This window comes from Panthera tigris, chromosome A2 (genome assembly GCF_018350195.1).
Source record: "Panthera tigris isolate Pti1 chromosome A2, P.tigris_Pti1_mat1.1, whole genome shotgun sequence".
Classification (NCBI taxonomy): domain Eukaryota; kingdom Metazoa; phylum Chordata; class Mammalia; order Carnivora; family Felidae; genus Panthera; species Panthera tigris.
Genome location: NC_056661.1, coordinates 38,419,457 through 38,446,638, shown reverse-complemented (window position 1 = coordinate 38,446,638; position 27,182 = coordinate 38,419,457). Strand labels below are relative to the sequence as shown.

Sequence of the window (27,182 nt, the reverse complement as noted above, 5' to 3'; positions counted from 1 at the left end):
CTATAAGAGTAGCTTTCTCCCAGTTATTATTCTTTTTCATTGTTGCCCCTCTGTGAGACCCATTTATGATGACCCGTGTTGATTTTGCCCAGAGATCTGCATTAAAAGTCTTAATTCCCACCTTTGAAAGCATTGGGATACCTACAGATGTGCAATAACTTTTCAGATATCTGTTATATCTGCCTTCCCGAATAAGTACGTAAATAAATTAAATGCTTCAGGCAACCTGTGTATAGAAGAGTTTTTTTTGTTTTGTTTTGTTTTGTTTTTTAAATTAAATTGTAAACCTTCTGGTTTAATGTACTAGGCGGGTTCTGTCCTTCTCTGGGAAAATGATGCTTTTGGTCACCCATTGTCCAGCAAGCCCCAGACCCTACAGCACTGGCTCACGAAATGTTTGTAGAACGAACCAAATGAGGAAAATTTCCAGTCAGCATGGAGACTTTCAAGGATGGTGATCCAACATGAGTGAAGTTCTTTCAAGTAGTAAGTAGGGGGAAATAACCCACAATGTAGAGCAAAAAGACAAAAAAAAAAAAAAAAAAAGTGAAGGTCTAATGGGAATAATTTCAGAATTTGCCTTTCAGATGCCTGCTTCTAGTGTCTGATTATAGCCGAAAGCACGAGAGGGTAGAGATTCAAGTTTTGAAGGGGGCTTCTCTTGAGCCTAAGTATTTCTGCACGTGTGGGGATGTCTTTATCACAGTGAGGTTCAACAAAATACTTGAGGTGGGGAAAATTTTTAAGATACCAGTTTATGTGTAAAAATCCACTTTTGCATTCTTAGTGCATTGTGTAAATTTGCCGTGCAGGAAACATAAGTGAAGCCATTTGGTTTTGTGGCATTGGTGTGGGCTGGCTAAGGGGGTGGGGGGGGGATAAAGTTGAGGCATTGATACAGTATGGGGAGAGCCAGATGGTTGTATTACACATCTTTTGTGTTCTTGTTTGCTTCTTAAAGCAGTTGCAGAATTTTGCCCTTGGCGGTATTTTCTTCATGCTTGTATGTTCTGCTCTGAATTTACTTTCTTGTCAGAGTACTTTGAAGAAAAGCCTTGCTCTAAAAAAAAAAAAAAAAGGAAAGGAAAAAAAGTGTTTTTTTTTATTTACGTTATAAACTTGTGAAGTCAACAGTGTATTTATAAACACATTTTTTAAAAATGTTAAGTACGTTAGTAAATAGTGGGAGGAGCTGCTTTTCTTCTTGCTTATTAGCACACTGATTTCAGCCACATTATGTCAATTCAGAGAAAGATTTTTGCAAAATTATAAATGTAGAGTTGACGACAGAGGGATGGATGGAGGGAGAGAGGCAGAATAGATAGGTTGTTTTTCCAGTAGTAATGAGGCTCATTTGATTAGAAATTTTAACTTTTTCTATTACTTACAGCCACTTCTCAGGTTGTGGTTTACCTATTGTGTTTTATCAGCAAGCCTGAGTTGGTGGGATTTAAGTTAAGTGAGAATGCTTGGGGATAGGTTGGTGGCTTTCTTTCCTTTAGCCTGGGTGTTTGGCTGGCTTTCCTTACAACTGTGGATCACCCCACCATTGAAATTTATATTTATTTCCTACTGAAAGCAAATTATGTTTTGCCATCACCAGTGGCAAGGGATAGTTAAGATGTCCTAACTGCGTCTAAGAGATGATATTTTATCACTGAATGCTTTTAATAAGGAATTGCTTTGTAGCTTTTTTTTCCCCCCGTTGTGATAGAATGGTTCAGAATAATTTAATGTCCTTTCCACAATCCCAGTGTATCTCGTTTTTCTTTGCTCAAATGAGAGAAGAGCACACACTCAGGATCCTTGGGCACCGGTTTATTCTCTGTCGTGCACAGATTTCCAGCCTGAGTTGGAACCTGCCGTCCCTGATGAGAAGACAGGAAACTTACAGTCCTCACCTTATTGAAATCTCTGCCTCTTTAAGTCACAAGTCTGAGGCGACTCCTTCCAATAATGAAGCCATTGTGCGCATCCTATCTGATCCGTTCTTGAAATGTTTTAGTAAGTCTATCTTACAACATTATAAGAAGATAATCAGCAGCCTTAGAAGGTCCCCATCTGGACTGTAGAGTTCTTTTACTGAAAGATGTTTTGCCTTTTTGAGATAGCTCTCGCGTTTCATCATCTGTTCCGCTGAGATGAAGTGCATATGAAAAGTCAGTGACTCTGAATCCATCTGTTGTTATTATTTTCCACTGATAATTGGCTTGAACAATGAAATGTCTGTGTCTGCAGCCTTTGAAACTGTACACCCTGTTTATTTTCTGGAGGCCTCCCTGCGACTCCCCCGCCCCCATTTTTTCTTCCTTCATTCTCGCTCAAGCTTACAGCCAGTGGCGCTCGTGTGAGGATGACATCTTTGACTCTGTGCATCAGTATGTGTCACTCAGCATCTAAAGCTTGCATACGGATTTTTGTCACAATCCCTGTGTCTGAGCCGTTGGCTCCAGTATCCAGCACTCATGCATGGATCCCTTACCTGGACTGTCTGCTTTATTTCACTGTTCTCATTAAAATATTAATTTCGGGTGCGGTATCTAATACCTATGGAATTAGATACTACCTATAATTGTATAATATATTCAGTTGCATCCAGGTTTGCACGATACAGAGCATTAATATTGGATTCCACTAACAGCACTTCCATTAGCTTGCTCAACCAGTATGAGATATAGATGAGCTGGGAAGCATAACTACCCGCCAGAACTGCCAAAACAGTCATTAGAAGCTCCATTGGGATGGACAAAGGCTTTTTCACAGTGATATACTGATTAAATTTTGTTCTATGGTTTATTTGCATCAAGGTTAGATGACTATCGTCTGGGGAAGTGGGTTATCTAACACCTTATTTGGAAGGTCATTTCGAGACAAAATAGTGAATAGAATAGGCGTCTTTAGTTTCTTTGGGAACCCTTCTTAGGAACCTGTGTTTTATTCTTTGGTGGTGGAGGGGGGTTGGGAATCTTTAAAACATTTTTTTTCTCTTTTCTCCAAGTTATGCCATAATGTATGTTTGAGATGGGTTTCTCTGCCTGTTTGTAATTTTTCCCCCAACTTTTCAGTAGTATTCATTTGCTTTTGCAGTAGAATGATGCAGTCAGAAAGCAGTGTCGTGTTAATAAAACAGAACCTGGTTTCGAAATAGAAAGCTGCCTTATTTCCCTTGGCTAGCGTAATTGCTGTACGTTCTCTGAGGCTGTGAAGGATGTGTGACCTACCCTTTCTGGTCCAAGTAGTAATGTAATGCACATCCTATAGCATTGCTGGATTTGCCCCCAACTTGACTATGTGGCGTTAGAAGGAAGTAGGTGAACGTAATCTTATTTATGTTTCAATCGAAGTCATTTAATGCTACAAAAGTTAGCAAAAAATAATTAAGTTACTAAGGCCAACATGTGGCTGGAACATATGAGAGAGGTTAGAGGGGAGTGAGCTGAGTCCCTAGGCAGAGGAAAGAGGAAAGGCCCTTGTGAAGTTCCAATGCCTGTGTGTTTTTCCTTTGGCTTCAATTCCTCGGTTCTCAGGACAAATTATGTTGAGGTATGGCATATTTTCTGCCGAAATGGAGAAAATTGTTGACTGTAATTATGTTATTTAATTGAAATTATAAGTGGTTGAGGCCACTCAGTTAAAAGCATCCGTGCTAATATATGGATAATGTTTTTAAATGAGTGGTCATGGATTGATGACATTTGAAAGGCAGGCATTTGGGGTGTGATTTTGGAAGACACAAATTATGTTCCTTAAATCATTAGTGAACTAACGAGTGTAAAGTGGCATAGTTTTTGTTTATCTGCTCACATTAAATATGTGCCCCTATTATCTGTGTAACTGTGTATATTCATGTACATACACATGTAGGTGTGTGTAATTTATATATGTAAAATTTTATGCATATGTAAAAGAGACCTTTCATAAGCATCAGTTCATAGTGCAAAAACACACACACAAAGAGATCCAGAATATATCAGGTATATGTCTGACCTTATATTGTGACTGAGAAATGTGATTGTTGATCACTTCCATGGAATGTTAGAAATTTAAATAGAAGCTATAGTAAAACTCCAGTGATGTGTCTTATCCCAACTTCTTTTTGAAGTAGCTGGAGATAAAACAATAGCACTATATTTTCTACCCCCTTACTCCCCCCCCCCCCAACTCCAGGAGTGAGTTCTTAATTACTAATGAATGCAATTCATTTTAATTGTTATTATAGCAACATAACATTTAAGTATCTCCTGTTCAGTCCTTGTGCCCTGGAACAGGCGGTGTCTCCTGTCAGAGAGAGGACAGGTAGAAGGCACAGCAGGCGTCTGATTGAGCCAGTTATTCATTTGCTGAGTGTTTGTGTTTATGCAAAGGGGCCTCTTCCTGCATATTTAATCTAGAGTAAGGCAGTGGCTTTTGTTGTGTTGAGCCCACATACCTTCAGTCCTTCCTCACACTGCCGCCAGCTTGGGATCCCTGAGAGCCCGCAGGCTTCCAAGCGCCTGTAGTTTCTCCCTTACAAACTCTCAACTTTCTTCCGTTGTGTGAAAATTGCCTCTCCGGCCCCAAAGCTTTCCTTCCTCAGCATGAACGGGTAAGTGTGTGCGAAAGCCAAGGCTGATACTTTGTTTCATTTTACAAATGTTGAGAGGCTACTTTCCTGCTCTTCTGGGCGCCTCCTGCCAGCGACCTGGGTCCTGGTTCCTGGGCCGTTGTCAGTTGCTGGCTGCATTGATATAGACAAGTGCAGGTGCCTCTTAGGAACCGTGGCTGGATTTTGGACTGGCCGAGAGAGCCTCTTTGGAACCGGGGCGGGGGGAGGGGGGGTAACGGGGGGGGGGGAGAGAAAGAGAGAGAGAGGAACAGCTTTATTATTCTTTGTCCTAACAAATCCTGTTTTGTAACTGTCCTGGAGATAATGCTGCCATTGTTTGCTAAAAGCCTTCAAACAGTGTGGAAGACCGAACTGTAAGAAAGCAGTGAAACTCTGCTGCTGTATTGTCTATACCCGGGCCAGGGTCCTCCCCGAAGCTCTGTGCCGGAATAGGAAGGGTTTTCTTCAGTGGAAATCGAATCGTCTCTTCATTGATATTAATAGCACACTAGAGAGGTTGGCCATGATGCTCAGAGAGGCGGTCGGGAGGGAAGGAAATCTGATCTTGCTGGGGGTGTGTGTGTGGGGGGGATGACAGCCTCTTGGCCCCACCGTAGAGGAGACATCCATCCAGGCTCAGCCTGCATAATGGCATCCTGGCTTAACTGTTTGCTCTAGGAATTTTAATCTTGAGCTGTTTGTTTTACTATCTGGGGTCTTGCTATTTTTTGTTCCTGTGCTGTCTTTAGAAAGCACCATATTCAGGGTCTAATCCAATCTTTTAAAAAAGTGGATTAAAAAAAAAAAGACTCAGAGAAATTGATGTACTGTGCACTTAGATCATTCTGGGCTATGATGGTGGGACTCTGCTTTCTTTTAGAGTGTTATAATTTCAAAAATGACTTGCCACAACTAAGAAGGATGCACCATCCAAGGAAGAGATGTCCTATGTAAAGATATTTCAGGGACCAGGAATTGTGTCCAGGGTCTAAAAGGAGTTTTCATTACCAGTTAACTGTTGCCTCTGCTTGAGTAACTCTTTTCAACAGAAGAGTGTGCTGTTCTCCCGCAGGTTGGAAACTGTGAGAATTTAAATAAAATTTCATCAACCTTATTAAAATATGTAGGGAGTTGGGTCTTCTTGGGTACAAATCAGTCTAGAGACTTCGAAGCATTTATTAACAGTGAGGCTGCTGAAGGTTTTTAATAATAAAATTACAAATACCCTATCTAATTGTAAGTATATGACTTTTATACTCGGTTTTTAAGGGGAAAAATACTTTTTTTTTATGAGGAAAAGTAACTCCGTGAGAGCACCTTCTGTGATTAGTGCTATTGTATTCTTAAATTTTGATTGATAGAGATAATAGTTTTCACTTAAAAATACAGACAGGTACTTTAACTTTCCATGACAATAGCTATTTGCATTTCTTTTATCTTTTTGTTTAACATTTGTGGGGGTTGGGATGGATTTGATTATTAACTCTTATTGCACACTAAAGGTAAATCTAAAACAAAGGCTTTGTTAGAGCTTCAAAGAGAAAACAGCAAATATTGTTTTTAGGTTTCAACATTTAAAGGCTGTTAAAGGATACCTATAAAATATTTTCACATGACCACGGCCAGGGTTTTACTTTTCTGTAAGGTAAGAGAGAGTAGTTTCTCCCAGTGAGATGGACCCATGTGGAGCTGTCGCTGGGCTGACTGCCAGCCTCCAGTAATCTCGCCGGTTCGCCTTGGCTGGGGTTGCCTATATCCTGTGGCTTAACCTTCGAGTTGTTTTAGGTTTTTCTTACTAGAATGGACCCCAAAGTTAGGTTCCATGATCTGGCGAGAGTCACAGAGGGTAAGGAGAAAGGAAACAAAGTGTTCCGTGCAGCCATAGGAGGGGACGTTGGGGCATGGTGGTTGATTTCTTTGGTAGACCCAAGTACAAGAAATGTAGCACTTGGAACCCAGCAGGCCTGGGTGGTGTCCTAGAGGCCCACACTGTACAGCTCTAACTTTTTCTTTCTTTCCTTTTCAGTTTCCTTCTTTTGTTTCTCTTTCCCCCACCACTTTGGCACTCCTGACGTCTCTCCCTTTTTCTTCTTTTTCTTATTTCTTTTTTTCTCTTCCTTCCCTGCCCTCTTTGCTTTTTTTTTTTTTTTTTTTTTTTTTTTTTTTTCCCCCCTGTAAGCCTGACTCAATATTGAAGTTATTAGAGCAGGGTGCTGGGTGAGGGGCGGGGGGATCTTTGTGGTTGATTTCGGAGTGGATTTTCTTGTCTCGAGTGCAGAAAATGAAGTGACCCTTGTACTATCATTTTTCAGCTCGGCAAATTTGTGTTGATATGCTCCTGTTTTTCTAAGAAATGTTTGAAAAGACATTAAAATCCATGTGTTAGGAGTCACTGGTTCGAGACAGCAGTCTCTGGGAAATTGGCCTGTATAGACCTTCTGTTTTCTTTGATGGAAGTCTATGTCCTTTGATTGGAGTATTTGGGGTGTTGGAAGTTTGAACCGTGTTCCTGGACTTTAAGAGAAAGCATTCTCTAGCCAGAGACAGATTACTGGACTTTAAGGAAAGCATCTGCTACCTTCATTGTGGGCCAAGAGCTGGCCGTGACATCCTCACATCCCCGATGACACTGATGGACAGTGGATTTAAGGCATCATTTGGGGGACTGAAGGTTAAGGTGAAAAACGTTGGTCATCCTTCGTGGTCCCTTTGTATAATTGTATAAAATGAAACACAATGCAGAAGTCCTGATGCAAATCATTCCCTTTAGCTGCCATGAAAGAACGCGGGGAAATACTCATAGTGGGAAAAGTAGAGAATATATTGTTCATTTTCAGTCTTGTGAAACGAAGTCAAACCTCCATGTTTACCTGCAATTGGTTCCAACTGGGCCATGCCAGTTGGCATTATGTATTATTTATTACATGGATTAAATTAGGGGCCAAAGACACCCAAACAAAGTATGACATTGAAGCATTGTGGTAACCTAAGAGGTCTACAGAATAAAATTCTTAAGGAGTGGGGGGATGGGGGTTGGGAAGGTGGAGGAAGAGGAGAGTACCTTAAGTTTTCTAACGAATGGGTTGCTGTTGAAGATTGGTGTCTTACCCACGGTCTTCATGGTCAGCACATTGATTCAGATAAACAACACCCTTGTGAACAGCAGTGAGGAGGCCACACCAGGATCACTTGTAGTTGTTCACAGGATCTTAACTGTACAGAGAATGACATAAAGGAAAATAAGTCATTTCTATTTACCGTATTCCTGGCTAACTTTTAAAACCTAAAACCAATAGGAAACTTCAGAAAGAGAGGAAAAAGAAAATGCAATTCAGATGGTAACGGCGTTTTAAAAGAAGAGAAGTGGGCTGGAGGGGAATATTTTTCTTTTATCTTAAAAAAAAAACCAGCTTTACATAATTTTAGTTTTGATGCTTGTGCTGTGAGTAAGCATTCAGGTAAACAGTTGATATGTTTGATAAATAAAAGTGATTGTTTAACAAAGAAAAAAAGAAAATAGTTCTGGAAGTGGAAGTTTTACACTTTGGAAGAAAAATGAACTGCAGACTGTTGTCCTAGTTGTTGATTTCTGATTCTTCTAGGCTCGTAGTGATGCAGACTCAGGCCCCAGTACTAATCCCTAATTTTCTTGTCTGTTATATTGACACATTTCATTTAATTTAGCATGATGGCAAACAGCTGTTGAACTATTCATCTGTTCTCTGCAATGCTAGAAAAGTACCTTTCCGATTACTTGGCTAATGTATCCTAAAAACTAAAATCAACAGAAATAAATAAATGAGTGGTCAAATGTGGATATGCATTAAAATTTATGGAACCCCAGAATGGAGGAAACCATGATTTGTATCCCACTGCCAATTTTTTTTTGTATGAGTAAAAATTAAAAGTAGCCAATTCTGTATTGCTTTAGTAATTGTAAGTTGGAGGGTCACTTGTATAATTTTGTTTCCCTAGGGGAAAATTACACTTGTAAAATCTATGACGGTAAATCAGCTTATAATTTTGCTCTGTGTTCACTGACACACGGTACTGTGTAGACAGGTGCGTGGAGAAATAGCCCATTTCTTACCTGAAATCCTCCTACAGGTTTGAATACAGGGTTCAAGATAACTTTATTCAAAGTAGGCATTTTTGCAGTGTGTTTTTTTTTTTTCTTAAATTAAATTTTAATAAGGTCCAGTTGTTTGCCGGGCCTATATGATAGCAATCTCATCTGCATTGCAAAGCCTAATACTGTATAGATCTGACTGCCAAACATGCAAAAATAGATGCAACTCAATAGATTAACATGAAAATTAGTTTAGAGAGCACGCCTTGGAGAACATCTCAAGGAAAAAGGAGGGAGAAGGGCTGTTCTTGCCTTGAATTGAGTAGAACCTGCCAGTTCGCTTACTTTCCATTTAAGATTGCCTGAGTGATGAGATGGAAATTTCTGGGGTGTAAGATTGCTGCTGTTTCTTGCATTTAATGTGCTCTTTTCGCTTGGGAGGCCGGGGGCTGCTTTGCCAGCCTCCCCATTACCTTGAGGACCCCAACATCATTGCTCCCTGTTTTCTCACCACCAGATGCCTCGTGACAATTCTCACCAGTGGAGAAACCAATCCTGGAGTCACACATCAGCAGTGTGTCTCAAAATTTTCATTTTCAATTTGAATTGTTTTGTGTAAAAACAAAAAGGTTTGGGGCAGGTTGCAAAATAGTAATTTTAAGTCCCAGGGCTAGGGTTTTCCCCCACCCAAATGGTGAACATTTATGGTGAAAACCTCCAATTTCCTCTTACAGTAAACATGAAAATTATGATTTCACTCAGAGCCTGCATTTTTTTCCAATCTTTATGGCAAGAATCTGCATACACTTGCTTGTGGAAATGTCATAAATTGGCCTCCGATCAATTCCTCAAAGATAGTACTCACCAAAGTGCCACTGTCATATTTTAGCCCTTGTGAAAGAAGATTTAACTCTTCTCAATAATGTTTGCCTTTCCACATTCAGGGCTGACAGCAGAGGGATAAGCAGGGATATATTCTGTATAAAATTAAAACCACTTCATTACATATTGTTCTGAAGAGTGAGCAAAAGGATATTAACATTTTAGGCAAATGGTGATCTGGTCTTAGCATCTTAAAAAAAAAAATTACATGAGCATTTGGTCAGCTGATGGGGAATGAATCCTGTACCCTGTCGGTAACTTGATCTAAATTAATAAACAAATGTTTTTCTTTTCACTTGTGCCATATGTTGATCCCAGTTACATGGGCAGAAAGAGGCAGCTTGTAATGTTTCTTAAAGGATTACACACTGTTTTGCATAAGAGAGTATATGCAGATGCAGGATAAAACATGTTCCAGGCTTTCTTTGTGTTTTAGGGAGCTTGATTTCAATTGTTTATTTCATCTGACACAAACCATTTTTATTTAACTTGGTAGATCTGGTAGATATAGGCTAAGTGGAAAACACTGTGTGAACAGCTTTCGCCAACCGATTAACCACCCCCCCCCCCCCAAACTTGCAGATCCTGGTTCATTTTGAAAGGTCCAGGTTGGCATAAAGGCATCTTGTCTCTCAGAACTCATTCTCTTCCTAAGGGGGGGAAAACCCCACAAGCCTGTGCTTTAATGAAATCAGAGATGTCGTGGATGCTAACCAAACAGACACGTTCAAGGAGCAGTCTGGTTTCCAAAAACAAAAGCCTATGAGTCACGTATTATTGCACAAGAAAATAAATTGATGGAGGACAAGATGAGAAAAAGTTCATATGCAAAATTCGCAATGTTTCACCTTGACTTTTTCCACCCACGTTATTTTTGTTGTCTTGAGGAGCTCACCGGCCTGTGCACCGGATCAGTGGTCTTGGGACTTGTTTTGATTAACTCTGAAAGTCACTTGCCATGAAATGTGCCGGAGTTCTTTTGCATCTGTCCCTGGCAAATAGGTGGTTGCTCCTTTCTCTTGACATTCAGGTTTTGATGTTCTCTTTTGTTTTCAGGGTAAGAAGTGACCTTTTGAGGTGACTATACCTGAAGATTGCTTTCCGGAAGCCAAAAAAGGTAAACGCGATGTGATTCGTGGAATTCTATCTAGGGCTGTGTTTACCACCTCTAGGTATATCTTAACTCACTTCTTTCCCAATCTACGTAGTTACCAAATGTCTGTGAATTTATTTATGTAAGTATTATGTTATAGCATCATTTGGGAGATGTTTACAGAAAAGATTGCCCTGAAGAAATGGTCCACAGAGTGACATTTTTCTCCCAAATATGATCAAACTGCCCCTTTGTTGAAGCTGATTTTGTTGTTGTTGTTGTTGTTGTTGTTGTTGACTTGGTGAACCCAAACTTTGACAGGAATATTCACATCACAAAAGCGGTGATTCATAAAAATTCGCTTGCTCCAAACGAGAGTAGCCCATGTCCGTGTTCTGTGCTAAAGTGGTGTCATCCGATTGATGTTCATCTGGCGGCTTTATAATCACCTTCTTTCAGAAATTAATAGTCATAGCACCATAGCAACACGGCACATTGATAGAACTGCAGAGCGGCGTGGGCCACATCCCTGTGATGTCAGTACTAGGCTGCCTTGTTCTCTTGACCTTGCTTGAAAATCAAATGAGTATTTGATTTTAAAATTAGAAGTTTTCAGAGCGACTAATGTAGCTTGATGAATTAAAGCTAAATTAAATTTTCTCAAACTCACTTTTGGGAGGGGGAACAAAAAAGCACTCTGTTCAAAATGGTTCTGGATGCTACATTATTTTCTCGATTCCCAAAGTCTCTCTCTGGTGCTCATCTCACACAAGTTAATCTTGCAGGCCGTTTTAATGGCTCATATTTCTCTTGTAGAATCTTCATTTTATTTTTGAATTTTGGCCAATGATAGCTCCATTCGATTTAGTAGATTTGTGTCTGTTTTAAAACAGGTTACTTGAGGGCCTGGTTGCACAAAGCCTTCACTCAGATATTACTAAATTAAGTTCATGAATTTGTAAGACACAGACTTCTTATTCTTCAGTTGAACCTGTTTTGGGTTTTTTTTTTCTTCTTTTTGAATCTTTACAATGTGAAGATTCTTAGATTACTTTTGTGTTTCATCTTACTGAGCATTTTGAGGTTCTAGAACGTATTTTACGGGTATGGATTTATTTTTCTAGGTGCGTTCTTCTGGCACACTTGATCTGAGGTCAGAAATCCAACTTGCCCCATTTCACCATCTTTGTTGTCTAAATTAAATCTTTGTGAGAAGCCTCAGATTGTCCTTTGCAGAGGACAGCTCCTTTTATATGCTCCGGCGTGGAAAGGGTTGATCCCAAGCAGTTTTGGGGCTCATCAAGTCAGGGCGGGACTTTTGACAAAGCTCTTCCCCTTGCTGACGCTCAGTGGTCCAATATTAAACATGAAGGCTTTGTTAATTTCAGGGATCTGCGAACTTTTCCTGTCAAGGGCCATAAGCATTATTTTCTGTTGGCGGGCCATTCCTTCCTTGCCACGAATTATTTTCTGTTCCTGGGCCATTTCTTCTCTGCCACAGCTGCTCAGCTAGGCAGCAAGTTTGTCTCCCGGTGTCTCTGAGCCCTGCAGAATCTCAGTCCAAGATGTTCCTCATGCAGAGCTGTGCCAGGTGTTTTGACTCATCTCGTGCCTTTAGCAAAGATTTCTGGCAAAGCTAAAAACTGATTAAACAAAGCTGAATATATGGTCGAAGAGATGAAATATTCACCTTGAGAATTGCGTTACCCCACAGCCTCAAATACGGGCATCCTAAGTGGGTTTTCATTGTTTTCTCTGGAGTCACATGTAAGCATGAATTATTTTCCCTGTGACTTGATGTCTTTATGATGGCCTATGCTAACACCCATGACTTGAAAATGTGCACGTTTGAATTTGTGCATTGCGATTTGTTTCCAATTCTGTGATACTGTTCAAAGTTTAAAATAGCGTGAGTCAGGGGCAAGTTTGGGGAGAAAAAAAAGTTTCTAGGAATTTTTCATTAGTGTTGACTATGGGAGGTAGTCCATGGGGACAAAAAAATTGTTTCTGTATAATATCAAGGACATGTGATATACTGCAAATAAGGAATGCATTGTCAAATGTCAGGAGCAGTGAAAAATTTTGTCCTTCTGATGGCTCTTGTCATGACACAGTGGAAGCTGATTAACAAATTCATAAAACTTTTAAACTTGACTGCTAGGAAGCTCAGAGTAAGAGTTTTTGCTCAATGTCTCTAGTTTTTTTTTCACATTCCACATTTTTCTTATTGATATCTTTTTATATAAACTTCGTATCTCCTACCCCTAGTTAACATTGTGTTATTTAATTTGTTTTTCTTTTATAATATCAATTCTTTTATTTGACCCTCATTTCAAATTTTATTTTCCTTTAGACATCAGTTAAGGTGCATAGACCTAAATAATAAATCACCTGTATTTTTTACCTTTTAACAAGCTCAAAGATCCTTAAAAAATGAATCCTTATATATTTTGATCTCTTATATATAAAGAAAAAAAGTTTGTTAAACTGTAAAATCTAAAAAAGATCTGTAAAATGGTTGGAATGGCTAGTGTTTCTCCCCAGGGAATAAATCTTAAACAGAGAAGATCATGCTATCCAGGGATGATCGAGAAACCAGCACCATCTCCAAATCATCAAGAAGAGGTAGATTCAGATGCCAGGAGCTTCTCAGTAAATGCCATGCCCGCATTTGAAATCTGGGAATCATTAACAGTCAGCATAGATGCAAATAAATATGTCTACATTGGCACTATGGGAAAAACTAGTTATGTGCATAAAAGTGGCCAGGCATATTCAGAAAAACAGATGAAGCCATTTTTCAAATTTAGATTCAAAGGTCTGACGAGTCATAAGTAACAGTTATCTTACTTGCTAGCGATGTGACAGTTTTCTTCCAAGTGGATCTGAGCACTTTACGAAATGGGTTTGGTTGCCAGCGTTCTTGAAAGGTGGGTGGCAATCATTATAATCCCCACTTTACAAACTGGGAAGGTGGTTCCATAGATGATTAGTAAGTTACCCACGGTCATGTAGATTTTCAAGACTGGAGGGGCGCCTGGGTGGCTCAGTCCTTGGAGAGTCCGACTTTGGCTCAGGTCATGGGTTCCCAGTCCGTGAGTTCGAGCCCTACGTCGGGCTCTGCACTGACATCTCGGAGTCTGGAGCCTGCATCTGATTCTGTGTCTCCCTCTCTCTCGGTCCCGCCCCTGCTCATGCTCTGTCTCTCAATCAAAAATAAATAAACATTAAAAAAAAAATTTTTTTTTTTAGAAAGAATGTCAAGACTGGACCTAGAGAGGCATCTTGCTCAGGTCACAATTCTATTGATGTCATTTTATCATGGCGGCCTTAGTTTGGTGACTTAATAAAGGTTTATATGTCATTTTCTCTCTGCTGTCCCCCAATGTTGGCATTTTACCTACATGCATTTTTGCTTAAAATTCAAATCCAGTTTGTAAAATTCATCTCTTGTAGCAGTTCTGAGTGGCATTAGGAGTGGATGATAATCATCAAGACCATAAAGATTACAATTAACTGGTTATTTTTAAGGGTTTTAGACATCTTCAAGCTTCACATTTATGTATTGGTTACCTTTTTTTAAATTTCTTTTTTTTTAAGTTTATTTATTTTGAGAGAGAGAGAGTGGAGAAGGGGCAGAGAGAAAGGGAGAGAGAGAATCCCAAACAGGCTCTTTGCTGTCAGTGCAGAGCCTGACGTGGGACTCATTCACATCAGATCATGACCTGAGCCAAATCAAGAGCTGGGTGTTTCACTGACTGAGCCACACAGGTACCCCTTTAATTTCTTTTTTACAGCCAACTTATTTGTCAAAAAGAAACCCTCTAAAAGCTAGTATAATCATTTCTACCCCCAGTTTGAGCTCTTTTTTGTTGGCTCAGGGAGTATAAAGCATCCTTATAGACATTGTGTCTTGCATATTGTAAATTATATCTTGTTTGCAAATAAAAGTAAAAATGACTATTCAGCTACTTAAAATATATCCATTAGGTCTTTTGAAAGTGTGTATTTATTTGATGTAAATATTTAGTGGCAGTAAATTCAAAGTTAAATCACTTTCAAAAAGACCACCTGATAGAATTCAGCATTTGAATTATGTGATTATTAATTCATCAACTTGTTAATGAAGACATAACAACTTGATGTGTCTTCATTGAGCCACCAGATGACCACGCTAGCTGAATCACTAGTTTATTCTGTTCAGTTAAACATTGAAGTCCTTCCCGCTCCCCCCTTCTCTTCACATATCCATGCTTGCGTTGTGACAGGGTAAAGACTAGCCTGGTACAACATGGAGACCCCAACATACGGTGGCTTAAATAAAATAGAGGTTTACTTTTTTCTCATGTAAGACTCTGGCCAGTCTAGCTTGACTGACAGGTTCTTTCTTTTGCTCTCCTACCTTGGGATTTTGTTATTATTCACATGGGTAAAGCATAGTGGAGAAGTCCAAGGCAAGCTATCGTCTCTGATGCAAATGAGTTAAAAATTGCACACATCACATCTGTTGACCCTTAATTGGTAAGATTATGGTTACATGGTCATAAGAAGCTCCATTGGCTGCTGGGAAGTATTTATACCAAGGTGTCCAGAGCATGAGAGAATTGGAGAATAGATTTAAGGGGATATTTCGAACACAACAACTTGATCGATTGAATTGGCCCAGTACAATGATTTCTTTCTTTCTTCCATTCATTCATTCATTCATACAAAAGTACATACTGCATACGCGCATAAATTCCTACTGTAGATATTTACTGATGATTATGATGATGGTAGATATTTACTGATGATTGTTAAGATCATAGCAGTACATAAAAAGGACATGGTCTTATGGGTGCCAGGTGACTTGGTTAAACGTTTGGCTCTTGATTTCGGCTCAGGTCGTGATCTCACGGTTTGTGGGATCAAGCTCCACATGGGGCTCCGTGCTGACAGCATGGAGCCTACTTGGGATTCTCTCTGTCCCCTCTCTCTGCCCCTCCCCTGCTTGCACTCTCTCTCTCTCTCTCTCTCCCTCTCAAAATAAATAAATAAACATAAAAAAAACAGACATAGTCTCTGTTGTCATTGTTTATATTATAGAGGGGAAGACAGTTATTATGAACGATGGTGATGAGCAGTGTTAGGAAGGGCAAATATTGGTTGCTGTGAGAAAGCAGTCTCTAAAGTGGGAGACCAAGGTATCAGGGATTTATGTATTTTAGCCTTATATGGAAGCTTTGTTACGTTAACTTGGTTTTCTTGTATCTGTCACGCCAATGTTGTTATGAACGTTATCAGGCATGTTAATTTTGTTAATAGCTTTATTGAATTATAATTCATATGCAATACACTTGTCCCATTTAAAGAACACCATTCATTGGTTTTTAGTTGATTCCCAGGGTTTGCAACCATCGTCACAATCTAGTTTCAGAATAGTTTCAGCACCCCAGAAAGGGACCCTGTAACATTAGCAGTTACTCCCCGCAGCTCAGCACCTGACAACGAATCTACTTTCTGTCTGTATAGGGTGATCTATTTGGGACATTTCCCATAAATGGAATCATACAATATGTGGCCTTTTGGGAGTGACTTTGTTCCCTTAGCATAGTGTTTTCAAAGTTCAACCCAAGCATTTAAATTTGTAACTCTCTTAACAACCTTAGAGTTGTTTGAGGTCTGACTCTTAAACCCAACAAAATGATGACCTGAAATACTCTCGCAGGGGATGGAATTGGGGGGAAAACTACTGTTCTCATGTTGTTTATATTTTCATAGAACTGACTTGGCCTCCCAGCAGTTAAACTTCAAAATTTAAATGTTTGCATTTTAAGTTAGCTGTTTTTAAACATTGTTAACCATAATGCTAAACTAAGTTACTCTGTAAACAAGAGCTGTTTCTCTTGAATGTTAGATTCAAAGAAAAAATTTTCTTAAATATTGATTTCCAGAGAAATATGCTCAATAGAGTTCGTTTTCAAGCGGGAGTCACTTGTTGAAATGTCCATCAAGGCATATTTAGTAGTAAAGACAGTCTTTGCAGCATTTATCACCTAGCCATATTTTTGCACTGTGAACAATCAAAAATACAAAACCAACTACCAAATGGTCTTATTCATCTTTTTAAAATGATGTTTTTGTTCTTCCATCTGCCAAGGGCACCAATATCACAGCTGCTCACCTTGAGCATCTTAGGAAGAGATTCTCAGTTTAGGTGACAACCTAACAGCTTAACAGAGATAGAGGGAATATTGCCTTTCTTTGGTAATTCAAAAGCCTCAGGAAGAAATTTGAAGCTTAACTGTACAAAAACTAAACCCTGTTTAAGGGAGCAGATCTGTGTTAACCTTGACTGTATTAGTACTACCCCCTCGTATGTAGTAATATCCAGAACCTTAAAGGGGCAAATGTTCTATTGATGGTAGAATCCTTAGTTTGAGTCGATTTTGCAAGTTGGAATTCTGTCCAGGGCTGAGTTTGGATTTGAAGTTTATGGTGTATTTTTAAAAGACTCCTCGTGAGTGGTAGTTCACAATTGAAAAATGAAGATCAGTCGTTTAACCTTGTACTTCTCTGTCCTCGATCTGAACCGTTGTATTTCCATAGCCTTTGCGTGGGGGGTGGGGAGGGGGGAAAATGAAAAACTTGAAATCTTTCTGTTCTTTTCAAACATACTCTTTGAGAAGTGTGAAAATCATGCAGATATCCCCTTGAATATTGTATATTAGCGCGTATGTACTATATAATTATAAGTCATTAGATATTTTGTTAATTAGCTGACAGTGCAGTGAGTTATTTAAAATTACCTTTTAAGAAAACAGTCTTGCGTCATTGGATGGACGGTGATGATTTCAGTCTGTGGATTGGCATGGTACTTCAATTCCTCACCCTATCCCTCCAGGCCTCTTTTTCTGGAAATCTTTTTCCCTTTCAGAGGGTCCTGAGCAGACCCTGGAGGTCAGAGAATGTGCCCTAAAATTCTTTCATTACAGATTACGTACTCTGAAGTTTATTTAGAGCAGTGATTGGTCGAGTGAGCATTGGGACCCATTTGTGGGTTAGGAAATCAGTTTAGTGGATTGTGCCCAAGAATTTTTAAAACCTGGAATAAGCATACAGTAGAGTAGAATAAAATAGAGTAAGCCTACACTGTCCAGTGTGGAAGCCACCAGCCACATGTTTGCAATACAATTAGCCCAAACTTCTATGGGCTGTAAATGTGAGTTCGACAAAGTACTTCAAAGACTTTGTAGGGAAAAAAATATTTGAACAATTACTCTTTTTTGATGACACATTGAAATGATCATATTTTGGTTATGTTAGGACAAATAATATAAATTATTCAACTTAATTTCATCTGTTTCAGTGTAGTCACAGATACATAAATGGCAGACATTATATTTCTAATGGTCAGCTTTGCTCAGGTGGATGGGGAATTATTAAATATAATACACGGGGATAGGTGCTGGGGAGAAAATAGAGGAGGATAAGGGAGATGGGCTTGCTAGAGCAAGGGGTTCCAGCTGTAAATAACCAGGGTGGGTCTCTGTGAAGCACAGGCATTTTGAGTGAAGATGTAGCTTGTTCTAAAGAGAGCAAGTTGGCCAGTGTGGCTGAAGTCAAGTCATGGGGGGGGGGTGGGGCGGAGGGGAGACAAGGTCAAGTAGTAACAAGGTAGGGGGTGCCTGGCTGGCACAGTTGGAAGAGCAGGTGGCTCTTGATCTCAGGGTCCTGAGTTTGAGCCCCATGTTAGGTGTAGAGATCACTAAAAATAAGTAAATGCATCCATATATACATACATACATACATACACAAACTTTGGAGGGTGGGGGGAGAAGAAGTAAAGGGCCAGGCTGAATAGGGCGTGAAGACTCATTGGACTCTTAGACTTTTACTAAAGTAGGGAACCATCGATGGGCTTTGAGGTGGGTTAAGATCTGACTCATGCTTTAAGTGGATCACTCTGGAAGCTGTTTTGAAAGTCGCCTGTGGGTGGAGTAGGCAAGATGATAGATGATAGGGAGGGGGACTTGTTAAGAGGCCATTGTAATCATCCCAGTGAGATAGGGTGATGGCCAGGGTGAGGACTGCACTAGAGGTGGTGAGAAGTACTTAAATTTGCTTTATTTGAAGGTAGAGCCAAAGGCTTTCCTAGTGGAATAGATGTGGAATTTGAACACGTTGCATCGAGGATGACTCGAAGATCTTTGTCCTGGACGATGGGGTAGTATCCTGTCATGGATTGCTTGTGGATAGAACGGAAAGAGCAGAAGATTGAGGTTTGGGACCCAAGCAATTTCTGTAAGGAGGGGGCTGCCATGATCTGAAATAGGGAACCCTGTAGGGGAGCAGGTTTAGGGTATAAAGGAAAAGAAATATTTAATCTCCCTTGTTAAAGCTGGTAAGGTACACTTTATTCAGGACCATCACACTAGGTATAGGGAACATTCCGGTGAGGTTTTATACGGGAGAGATTGGGCTCAACTCTAAATACAGCCCTGGCAAGTAGGAAGTTATAGCAGGGTGGGTGTCAGTGGATGGAAAACTTCCAAGAGTAAACATCATGGGTAAGCAGAGGGTCTAAGCTAAACAGATCTCACAGCCCAGGGGGATCAGACATTACCTGGGAGATGATGGAAGATGAGGAATCCAGTCATATGTCAGCGGTGATCAGATACTGAAGGTGGTAGTAGAGGGGGTTGTGGTTCAATTCACTTAGCAGGGTTCTTGCTCAAACTGGATTTTATAGGAAGGTGCCCACATGGATTCAGGAGCCTGACGGAAGTTTGGTCAAGCCAAGAATCTTTGTCAAGGGTGGATGAGAGAAACCGGGAGCACAGCTGTAGACGCGTGAGGTTTGAGCTGTTTGTTATTCACTCAGATTGAGATGTCAAGTGGGCATTTGTATATGTGGGTCTCGAAGTGTCCTAGCTGAGGCTATAAACTGAGGATTTGTAACATGTAAGTAATATGTAAAGGCATGAACCCGGGTGAGCTCACCAAGGGAACAGTGGTACAAATAAAGGAGAGTAGGGCTCCAAGATGAGGGTTCTGTCGCCAGCACCATTAGGAAGCTTGATGACAGGATGCAAAGAAGGAAGAGTCAAAGCTGGCGGGAGATTTTGGGGATTTGGGTGAGCCAGGAGCCTATGGAGGACATTGTTTAAAGGAGGAGAGCATTGTCAGCTGCCTCAGAGGTTGCTGAGATGTAATAAGAGATGATGAGAAAGAACTGGCCATTGTGTTTGTCAACATGGAAGTCATCGATAACCTCAACCACAGTCAAAAATATTTTGAGTCTCATTCCCCTAATATATACCGGCTTCATATAACTACCAGTGTGCTTATGGTAGGCATTTTGAATGAAGTTTCCCGGAATAGTGCCTGTTCAGCACTCTTACTTGTTAAGGTCATCCGGCACCTCCACCCCTCGCCGCCCCACCCGGACAGGGGCCTAACTCCGTGATGTTCGAGTCACGGTACAGCCCTTGGAAAGTGATCAGAGCAAAATTCACTGCTACACCGAGGAATTTGTACATTTTGCCCCTTTCAATTTATTCTTTCCAATGGTTGAGATGATACTACGTTTAAAGAAAAGGCAGAGGGAAAGGGGGATGTATTAACCATCTAAAGGTACACTGCAGCTTGGTGTGGTTAACATGGTCTCTAGATTAGTAGAGTGCTAGTTTGTGCTTGAGCCACATGTCAGTCTGTGACCTTTACCTTATGGTAGTCTTTGAAGATACAGTCTTTGAAGGGGTCATCTGCCTTTCAACTTAACTAAGAGCATCAAAGATTCTGGCTTATTCAAAAAAATCTGAAACACAGTTAACGCTTTTGAAATTTCTAGGCTGGTCCCAAATCATTAAGCATCTAGAAAATTATAGGTAAAATAATTTTAAAAATATTCTTTGTCTGTCTTCAGGTACTAATAGTTGTGGGTGAGGTAAGAATGTTAGCTATTTGTGGAAGATAATAAATGTACTTTTTTTTTTTCATTATAAGATGGCATTAAAAGAAATTAGAAAAGCATGAAAGTAGAGGAAAAAAATGTCAGAAGAACAGTTGTACTGGTGACCTCACCAAAAACAGTTCACCATTTTGTCAGTATCCTGCCAGTATTTTGTGTATGTAGATTGTTTATATGTGGTCATACTGCACGGACTATTCCTTTTCCTGTTTTTAACCCTACGATCTCCAAGTTTTTTTCAAGTTATTATATGTTATATCTAAGTACTATTTTTAGGATTCTTTGGTGACTTCTGTTTTTGGGTTGTCTATTCCTGCAATGGTGGGGCTTCCGATTTTTTCCAATTAGTCATGATGTCCAGGATGTCTATTTTGAGCATCTCCAGTTAGCTCAGTCTCTTGAATTAGTTTTATAAATGATGTTGAGATTTTAGATTATCATCCAGTTTCTCCCTCTACTTTTGAATAAACTAAAACTAATCTGAAGCACACATAATCACCCCTTGGGGTGGACTGTATGCATTTTCCACGATTAGAAAATCGTGGTACCATTTACATTAATTTTGATTTCACAATTTCTAGACTTTAAGCTGCTAGGCATCTTTTCTTCTGATCTGAATTGTTTCTTGGTATTTTCCCACTTTCCCAACTTGATTTTTAGCCTGTGAGCTGGGCACTTTGTGTTCTTTGAAGGGTCAGCTGTTCATCTTCTCTTTGTTTTATTATCCCAAACAATTGCTCCTTCTCTTTCCCCAGAGCAAGCCATTGACTTCTGTTTGCATTTGCATCTCCAAAATTTGCTTTGGTTGGGTTTCCGTCCGCTTACCCAGAAAAATTGAAATGTACTTACCGCTTTTAGAGTATAAAATTTAAGTTCTCTTCCCTTGTTCGCCGTACCTCAGCAGTATCGTCATTAATGGTTTAGGCAATAAACATTTGAGTTCTGGTGAGCTTCACTGTGTTTTTAAAATTGAGCTGCGTGCCCCTCTCCTTTGTGACCATGACCCCATCTTATTTTAAAATCCCCAAACAGCCATTCAGTGAAGTAGTCTTATAACTTCAGAGAGGGCCAAGGAATGTGGGACTTCTCTGGTCTCTTTCTTGTAATTTACTGAAGATGAAACCAACATCCAGGAAAAGAAAATGACATACCCCAGGCCACTGCATAATTGTAGCCCTCTGGGTTGGGAATCCCCGGCTCTTCTCCTACACCTTTTCCTTCCTTTTATGATATAATACCAAAAACAAGTGGAAATACTAAAATACGACTCTTAAAAAGTTGACTATTAAAAAAACAGACCTGACAAAAACAAACATGTATTGTTTATATATATATATATATATATATATATATATATATATATATATATATATATGGCTCTTATCTTGGATTTCATTTACAGTGCTCACTCTGTTTTTTCCAGCAATGTTGAGGGAAATTACACCATTTACAAGCGTTTCACCGCATTATCTCTGAGAAACATCACCTGAACACATTCATCTCAAACCAACGAAAACAAAAATTACAATGTTCATCTCAGAAAATGCCCACTTTTCGCTCTCCTTCCCACCTCCATTTCCTCCTTCCCTTCTCTTCCAGCTTCTAGAATTCCCAATGCTTCTCCTTCTTCTTTCTCCTGCTCTTACCCACTCCTGTCTCTCCCTCTCTGTCTCCTGGCTTTGAAAGCTGATTGGCTTTTTCACCAAGGCCATTTGATGAAGATGTATATAAAAGTAGAATGTTCCTGCCAGTTGACTACTGTGCCTTTTAAAAATTGTTGAGTCTTGTGTGTATGAGAATTTCAGTGTCCACTGCCCTTATCTGACTGATTCATACAAAGGAACACCTTCCATGTGGCATTTGTTTTGCCAAGGGCTGAGGTACGGGGAAGGATAATTGTGTTTTCCTCATGTTTTTTGAGATATGTATTGTCTCTTTGATTGAAGCTACTTACACTCCAAGATCTCATCCTCCCCCTAGTTATGGAATGGGGTTGACATCCTCTCTTTATTTCCGAATGTGGGATAAAAATACATGAAGACCAATATAGATTTGTCACTGGGAGCTTCACTAGCTAAGTTCTCATTATGTTATTAGCAATAGAAATAGAGTAGGAAATTCTTATGAACTTTATTTTCTTTTCCGATTACAAATGTAAAACCAACTCATTAGAGGGAATTTGCAATTACAGATATGTCAATCAAATATCAAAGTAAAAATAATCTAGAATCCTGACCCGGAGAATAACATAAATTTTCTGCCATTCTTTTTTCATTGAATATATACATATTTAATAAAATCGCCATCATACAGTATATGGAATTGTCTGTCTCTTTTTAAAATCTAATATTACATGGTGAGCGTTTTCCCATGTCATGAAGTATTGTTAAAGACATTTTAAATGATTGTAAGCTGTGTCATCCTTTTACGTGTAATAAAATTTAATTAACTTTTCTTCATTATTGGCTGTGGAGGTTGTTTCCAGTTTTTTTTGTCATATATTGCAGTGGACATATCTGTGCATAAGCGTTTCTCAAGTTTTACTTCTTTAGATCTATTCTAGAGGTGGAAATCGCTAGAAAAGAATTTATGGAATTCTTACAGGTTGTCCATACATCTTGTCACATTATTTTTCAAAATACCCCAATTTACACTCCTGTTAACATTGATTGAGAGTGTTTATTTCACTATAACTTTGCCAACAATGAGTATCAACATTTTTTGTTATAACTTGACTCATAGGAGAAAAAAAAAGTGTATCTCAATTTTTTGTTCAATTCTTTGATTAGAAATGAAGTCCAGAAATTTTGTTTCTTTAGGCTTTTTGCATTTTTTTATTTTAAAATTTTTCCATGTTTACTTATTTATTTTGAGAGAGAGAGAGTGCACATGTGTGTGCACAAGCAGAGGAGGGGCAGAGTGAGGGAGAGCGAGAATCCCAAGCAGGGTCTATGCTGTCATCACAGAGTCTGATGTAGGGCTCGATCTCAGGAGTTGTGAGATGATGACCTGAACCAAAATCAAGAGTTGAATGCTCAACTGACTAAGCCACCCAGGAGCCCCTGTGTTTTTTCTAATTGTTCATAATTTTTGGAGCAGCCAGGGTTTGAGGGAGTGTGAATGAGGAAACCAGGATGCTGAGAGCACAGGGAAGGAATCCTGTCAAGAAGATGGTCCTTGATCAGTAGCCCTTATGGTAGGATTTCCAGAGGGAATTCACAGAGCACTATATTGCAGCTTTGCTCTAAGTGTTAAAATTTGGGGTGCCTGGGTGGCTCAGTTGGTTAAGTGTCCAACTTCATCTCAGGTCATGATCTCATGTTTCGTGAGTTCAAGCCCTGCATCGGGCTCTGTGCTGACAGCTCGGAGCCTGGAGACTGCTTCAGATTCTGTGACTCCCTCTCTCTATCCCTCCCCTGCTCACTTGCCCTCTCTCTCTCAAAAATAAACAAAACATTCAAAAAAAAAAAAATCTAAGTGTTAAAATTGGAAAAGGCCAGGCCACTGGCACTCAGACTTTGCTGAAGCCACATCGAGAGATCTGGGGCTCACAAGCTTTCCAAAAACTTGGATGCTTTCAATGTATTCCTTTATTCACCAAATAATTAGTGAATGCTTACTTTTGTCAAGCACTCTTCTAGGCACCAGGGATATACTGGTAAACAAAAAAGAAAGGCTCTTTACATGTGGTTAAGTTTCCCTTTCTGCTTGATGATGAGGACAGACAGATAGTTCTACATAAAGCACTTAGCCCGTTAAGAGTCATAGGTTGTTTCTCTTACCGCTAGTGCTGTTTCTCCCTTAGCAGCAGCGGCTCAAATAAAGAAACTGTGGCCAGTCAGGTCCCTTCTGGAGTGTCCCTGTCACACTTGGGGAAGGGATGCCGTTATGTGGCTGGTGCTCTCCGGCCCAAGAAGCTTCTCTCCATTTCTCTTTTAACCCCTTTATTAATTAACCCACTGAGCTAGTCTCCTCCAGCCCTGTGGTTCCAGCAGCCTGTAGAGAAGCACAGTGGTGTACAATTGAGCCGTAAGACCCTGGGGACAGAGCTGTGGACCTCACGGGAGCCCCTCCCATTGGCGTCTGGCCAGTAGGGGTATTGCCAAAGGCTGATAAGTGGGGGTGCTGCCAGGTGCACACACCTCCTTGGGCATTGCTTCTGTTTAATCTGTAAGCTCAACCAGCTGATTCTCATCAACACCTGAAAGAGGGAATCAAAAAGGAAAATGTAGAAAAGGAGAGTGTGCTTCCTCTTGCTTTCTCAGTGCTCTTGGGGATTCCGAACTCAGCACTGAATGGGGGAAGACTGGCCCAATTCACACTCCTGTTAACACTGATTGAGAGTGTTTATTTCACTATAACTTTGCCAACAATGAGCATCAACATTTTGTTATAACGACTCATAGGAGAAAAAAAAAAGTGTATCTCAATTTTTTGTTCAATTCTTTGATTAGAAGTGAAGTCCAGAAATTTTGCTTCTTTAGGCTTTTTGCATTTTTTTATTTTAAAAATTTTCCATGTTTACTTATTTATTTTGAGAGAGAGAGAGAGAGAGAGAGAGAGAGAGAGAGCGCGCGCACACGTGTGTGCACAAGCAGAGGAGGGGCAGAGTTCAGGCTTTCCCACTCCTGGGAATCACTCAGCAAGCGCCCTCCTGTCTTTGTACTCGCCTGGTTCCTGTCACCGCTGTTTCAAAACACAACTGATTTGTAATTGAGATAAACATTCTCAGTGCTGGAGTGATGAAGGGGTAGCTTGGGGTTGGGGACCCGGTGCCCCACTCAGAGATGGGGATTGGTGGGGGGGCCTCGTCTGAGTTTGGATGTGACCGTTCTTGGCAGGTCCCGACGTGTCAGTCAGTTGTACCCAGCTGAGACATGGGCAGAAGGAAGGGACCTGTCTCCCAGAGGTGCTGTGAGAATTATGTAGAGAACAGTTTGGTTAAGAGTTCAGGCTTAGAGGTCTGCTTTTCACGTCCAGCCCCTGCTACTTTTTGGCTTTGTGATCTCGTGGAAGCAACCGGCTTCTCTAAGCCTTTTTTCCCTTATCTAAAAAAGTAGGGACTTGGAAGTAGTTGGAAGATTAACTGAGCTATTCCAAGTAAAAAGTGCTTAGAGCAATGCTTCATATCCAAGAAGGGCTCAGTGATGTTGGCTCAATAATGTCTATTTTTATTATTAGCACTGTGCATGGGATGTAGTAAGTTCTCACGGACGTTAATATATTTTACTGTTAATTTACTTTAAAGTTAATGAAAATGGTTTCAAATGGCTGTTTTTATTGGGGAGAGTCTATTTAGAGGAAATAGAAATGAAATAGGCATCCTGATACCTGAGGTTTTTCAAGATAACGTGTATTTCTGTATCATTTTCTCCTTCTCACCTCCCACCTGCCATCACCAGGTGACGGGTGGGGCCATCCAGCAGGATCCCACTGGCTCATTTTTATGAATTTGAATCAGCCTCTGCGCCACACCAGAGCTTAGATCTAAGTGCTCAAATTTAGGTCAGGCCATTGACACCCAGATGTTTTCTGAGTTCAGAGAGAGAGATCTGGGACTCGCACCTAAACTGTGTGATATCGTGAAAAGGTTTTCCAGGGCTGTGTACGAGATTCGTTGGCTCTAACGTAATCTTATTATGGAAGTTACCCATGGAGACTGTGTTAATAGAGCATTAGGCTGGTGTCCCCAGCACTTCACGTTGAGGAGTGTGGGTAGAAATTTCATTGAGTATTCACTGTGTCCAAGGCCAAAGAGAGAGACAGAGACAGAAGTGGAGGGAGGGAAGCAAGGAGGTCCCCAGGGCAGGAAGCAGGAATTCCTGGCTATCTGGGAGAAGGTGAAGGCACTCCTCAGTTGTGTTTTAAGGGAGCATGGGTTGGCTATTTGGGGTACACTTGTCAGAAGTGACCACAACTCCACTGTTGTGCAAAGGATTGCATTTGTGTGCTTGTAGACGTTCAGGTGCGTGCTTGGGAGGCGGTGGCAAGCCCTTTCTCTGAAATTTCCAGAATCTATCATTTCCAACAATGATGTGAGAAATGATCATGAGGATTACTTTCACTTATGTTTATGAAGGCCAACGAGCAATTTTCTTTCTTTCTTTAAATGCATAGCTTGATTTTTTTCTTATACATGATATTTCTCATTGTAAAAATAAACAGGAAAACATAAGTAAGAAAGTAAACATTATTGCAAGGTCATCCCCCAGGATCACAACTTGGACCATGTTGGAGACAGTCCTTCTAAATATCATTCTCTCTGCCCATCTGTTACTGCGTTGACCTGGGTTGTCCAATATGGTAACCAGTTGCCAAGCAGCTCTTGAGCAGTTAAAATGTGGCTAGTCTGAATCAGCTTGTGCTGTGTCAAATCCCCACCAGATTTTTGGAAAAATGGGACTATAAAATACATATTAAGTTAGATACTGACTACAGGTTGAAATAATAACAATACCTTAAAGATTATTATTTTTGAGAGAGAGAGAGAGAGAGAGAGAGAGAGAGAGAGGGAGGGAGGGAGTGAGTGCACAAGCAGGGCAGGGGCAGAGAGGGAGAGGGAGTCCCAGAATCCGAAGCAGGCTCCAGGCTCTGAGCTGTC

The 27,182-nt window shown here is 40.2% G+C and overlaps 1 protein-coding gene across 5 annotated transcripts in view; it reads left to right on the top strand.

Annotated features, from left to right (window-relative positions):
- FOXP1 (forkhead box P1) overlaps positions 1–27,182 on the top strand; it is a 455,797-nt gene that overhangs the window by 118,051 nt on the left and 310,564 nt on the right. For all 5 annotated transcript variants that reach the window (XM_042979417.1, XM_042979412.1, XM_042979416.1 and 2 more), the window contains one exon: positions 10,593–10,653. The gene's annotated coding sequence lies outside the window, so the exon portion shown is untranslated. The remainder of the gene's footprint in view (positions 1–10,592; positions 10,654–27,182) is intronic.